A 5000-nucleotide genomic window follows, 5' to 3' on the forward strand; every position below is an offset into this window, starting at 1 on the left:
ATACCCCTACCTCGTGATTCGCTCGTGACTGTTCGCGGATGATTGAATTGATTGTGCATTGTTTATGTGACATTGTTTGAGCATACATTGCATTCTTTAAACATACAACATTCCCTTTTTTAAAAAAAAAATAATAATAAAAATAAATAGGAATAAGAATCTTCCATTACATGGTGTTAACACCTACCTTCATCACATTCATATAGGTAGTTTCCATTTTCACCCAAAGAAAATACAAAAAAACAAAATACCCAAATACAAAAAAAATAGTTATTTATCCAAACCAAGCAATATCATGCATCATATTAGGAACATCCTCAAAACATGATAATTCTTAGTTGAATAAACACAATGCATGTATATTCAACGCCATCATCTCATATCATGCATTCTTATTGTAGATCATGGAGGGATCTAGGGGAGTACAAGGGCAGTTGAAGAAAGTGGACTTCTTATTATACCGTGCCGAGAGGTTGGACCACCTCTGTTCTTTGATGCCACATGAGGCTCGTGTTGGATTCGAAAAATCATATGGACGAGTTCTCGATTTGATGAAGATTTGTGTGGATCCGGCCTTTCTGAGAGCATTGGTTCACTTTTGGAGTCTCGATCTGCATTGCTTCGAGTTCCCCCAGTTTGACTTAGTTCCTACTCTCAAGGAGTACGAGCTCATGCTGCGATGGCCCAAATCAACAGGGGTCTATGTTTTTCATGGTAATTATGTGGCCGTAGAGAGGGTCGCCACTCAAGTCAAACTACCATCACGATCAGCTGCCCTAGTGGGGAACGGCAGTATCAAAGGTTGGAAGCTCGCTATGATTGAGGATCACCTTTCTTCCTTAGCTGGTGAGGGAGATTGGTTAGCTTTCAACAAGACTCTAGCTTTAGCTGTGTTTGGGACGATCTTATTCCCCTTTCACGCTAACACAGTGGACCATGCCGCTATGGACGCTTTCTTCGCATGGGATGTACACATGAAGAGTCCCGTGCCTGCCATTCTTGCCGACACCTTGCTTTCTGTCAACATATCTTAACAGAAGCAAGGGAAGATTATCCGATGCTGCACCTCCTTGTTATATGTGTGGAGCATCACACACTTCTACGCCTCTAGTCACATGGGGACCTTGCCCGATCCGTTGAGGAGTTTTTCAAAGATTCCCGTATGCCGCCGCTATGCTTCCGAATGGAAAGAAGAGATGGAACAGTGGAGCATTGAGCACTTCACATGGGTTTGTCCTTGGTTCCGTCCGAGCAACGTATTGATGAGATGCGGCAGCTACCCAAGCGTACCATTGATGGGCCTCAGAGGTTGCATAGCTTATTCACCTAGATTGGCTATGAGGCAACTTATGAGGACTCAGATTGTTCCTACTAAAGAGGAGCTTGGAGGATTGTGTTTCTCCTTTGATTCCGAGCATCAAAGGGACATGCACGCTGTCATTAGGGCGTGGGAGAGACCAATCTATGAGGGAGATCGAGAGCTTGGAAAGCCTCGGGTATCTGTCTCTACCGACTACGAGACTTGGAGGAGCGAGAGGGGAGTGCCTCAACCATCCACCTCTTGCGCGACCGCAGTAACGAGGAGGCTGTTGCAAGAACAAGTCGATGCCTTGACCAAGAAGCTGGAAATCATGGGAGCTCAAATGAGAGTTCTTGAGGAGAAAAACGAAGAATCCAGTTTCGCCATTGACGGTTTACAAAGGCAGTGCAAGAAAAAAGACCATGAGATAGAGCGGTTCAAGGATGAGTGTGCTAACCTTAATGAGAAGGCTATTCGAGCATCCAAAATGCCAAAGGTCGAACCGAGTAGTCAACTCCAAGATGTCAACGCAAAGATAGCACACCTTGAAGCCGAATATGCAAGGCAGGCACAGTTGATCAAGGATATGCAAGAAGACTTATTCTTGACTCGATCCGACGCGCAGCAATGGCGGGAAGTTGCTCAACAACAAACCGCAAGCCTTTCCGATTTTCGCAGGAAGGAAAGGGAAGGACTAGCATACATGGCTAAGCTCCGAGAGGAGAAGGATCGAGCTGAAGAGGAGCTTAATGAGCTGCAAGCCATGATCAACTACCATGTTCAAAAGGCGAAGGACGCTCAAAAGATTAGTGATAATATGAGCCAAGCAGTCCATACGCAAGTCGAAGCAATGGCCCGACATGTAGAGGAAGCCGAAGTTGAATGGAGAAGAAACATGAACCCGCCTGTGGGTTTCTATCGGCTTTTCTCATTTTGTAAAAAATTGCTTCAAAGCATTGTATAATGAGTTGTACACTTTCTTTGATTAATAAATCGAGTTTTTGAGATCTATGAAATCTTTCAATTGCCTTTGCATTTCATAGTCATTCATTTGCATACATCCCTCCTAGTAATTTATTAATAACATAAATAAAAAGAAAGAATTAACCGATGCGTATGTTTAGAATGGATCGCACGCCGTTCGTTATTAAATGCAAGCCAACAACCGCGCCAAGCGAACGCACATCAACTCCGTTGTTGGTAATCAAGACGAATAAAGGGGAAGGTCCGACGCCGTTGAAGATCACCGCTCCAAGACCTTTTCCCTACGAATCAAATAAGGCTGTGCCATGGATATACGACATCCATTCTTCTGCCGACAGCGATATCCCTAACATCGCTGGACTTGGGGGCATGACTAGGAGTGGCAGGATCTACGCTCCCGAAGATCTTCATGACAAAGCTCCCAAGAATAAAGGAAAAGAAAAAGAAAAAGAGAAAACCGAGGAGAATAAAGAATCTGAGGAGGAGACTGATGAGCTGTTAAAAAATATACGACAGAGCGAGTACTCCATCGTGGATCAACTTCATAGGACGCCAGCAAAGATTACTCTGTTGTCGTTGATCCTAAGCTCTGAACCGCATCGTGAAAGTCTTGAACGAGGCGTACGTGTCGCATACTATCTCCCGAGACAAATTTGAGGGGATTGTTAGTCACATCACGGCTAATGATCACCTCACTTTCACCGATGAAGAAATCCCCACTGAGGGACCGAACCACAACAAGCCCTTGCACATCTCTGTAAAGTGCAAGGAGTATCACATCGCCAAAGTCTTGGTGGATAATGGATCTTCCTTGAATGTGATGCCAAAAAGAACGCTTGATCAAGTGGCAATCAAGGGAATCCAAATGCGCCCGAGCAACATGATCGTTCGAGCCTTCGACGGTTCTAAAAGAGAAGTGGTGGGAGAAGTCAATCTTCCAATCCAAATTGGACCCACCGTCTTTAATGTCGAATTTCAAGTGATGGACATTACTCCCGCATACAGCTGTCTCCTCGGCCGACCTTGGATTCATGATGCAAAAGCTGTTCCCTCTACGCTCCACCAGAAAGTCAAATTCATAGTGGGTGACAAGTTGGTGACCGTACAAGCTGAAGATGACATACTCATCAGCAAGCCATCTGCCATACCTTACGTGGATGCAGCAGAGGAAGCTCTAGAGACCGCCTTCCAAGCATTGGAGATTGCCAATGTCGAAATGTTTCCTCGAGAAATGAAGAAGGTAGCCTACATGCTTACCAAGAACGGATACTTGCCTGGACAAGGACTTGGCAAGGATTCCCAAGGAATTCCCGAGCTACCCATCATTAAGGATAATCTGGGGAAACAAGGGTTAGGATACGACCCTAATAAAGATCAAAGGACGAAGAGGAACCAAGATCCTTCTCGACGTTCTTTAAGCCAGATCTTTAGGAAGGCCGGTTCACAAGCGTCAAGGCCGGTCGTCGTCATCAAGTGCTCCTCTCCTTCCGATAGGGATATATAGACCTGATGACTATTAGAGATCACTCCTCGGGGACAGCCCGACCCCCGAGCCTCGATAGGGAACATGTTTCCGTTAGAATTATAATAAAATCATTATTTGTTATTTCTTACTGCTTCTCTTCTTGCTTATAATAAACTTCTAGACCACCTTATTTTTAACCCTGTTTGAATAAGCATGAATGAGGTTAAAATCGTCTTAATAATAATAAACCCGCATCATTTTTATGTGGAAGTGTGCGTGACAACTTGGAGCACCTTTCCTTGGCCTCGACAAGTACCATCATGGATAAAAAAAAAGGAGGCTCGGCAGGAAACCCAAAAAGGGGGCTGCGCGAAAATAAGAGCAAAGAACCCGCTAGGAATCCCACAAAAGGGTGACCTAGGCAAAACTTAGGGTTGCAAAAATCAACAAAAACAAAAGTCCGCTGAGACACCACAAAGGGGTGTTTCAGGAAAAAATAAGGACAATCACAAAAGCAAAAGAAATCCATGATGGTACCATGAACTGAATTCAAAAAGAAAGGTTCAAGGGAAGCTATCTAAGTGGTCAAACCACAACGACAATAACACAGACTTTCTTAACTTCATAAGTGTTTAATCAAACAAGCCTAAACACATAAGCCTACCTTGGCCAGCCATTCTTACAAAAACCGCTTTCAAAATGATAATAATCCCCTCTAAAACACAAACTTTTGAACAAAAAATATCTTTCCTTTCTTTTCTCTTGTCCCAAACGATTTTAGAATAATCTAGTGGAAACATGGAGATATAGTGGTCAATAGGAGGGTTGACACGTCTTCTAAAGGAAAGGAAGGATCACTTGGTTGATGACACCAATCTCAATATAACACGCATCATTCCTCAGTTACAGAAATCGGCAGCGCACAGCCTGTCTAGAGGAATGGCAAAATCCAAGCAAAGAAACGTATCGGTTAATTCTTTTGAAAAATAAATCAAATAGAATTAGGTGCATCATACCGCATACATGCATACAGATGATAGGTGTACTGGAAGATCACTTATTCTCTGTTTATTCCAAAAAAAAAAATCAAAAAAAAAAAAAAATCAAAAAAAAAAAAATCAAAAAAAAAATCAAACTTTAGAAAAAACAATGCGCCCGTACCATGTTCAGTACGCCCGTACTAAAATTAGGGTTATGAACAAATTTTTAACTCAATACAGGCGTACTGAAATGGATACGGCTGTGTTGGCC

This window comes from Cajanus cajan, chromosome 8 (assembly GCF_000230855.2).
Source record: "Cajanus cajan strain Asha chromosome 8, NIPB_CcT2T_4, whole genome shotgun sequence".
Taxonomy (NCBI): domain Eukaryota; kingdom Viridiplantae; phylum Streptophyta; class Magnoliopsida; order Fabales; family Fabaceae; genus Cajanus; species Cajanus cajan.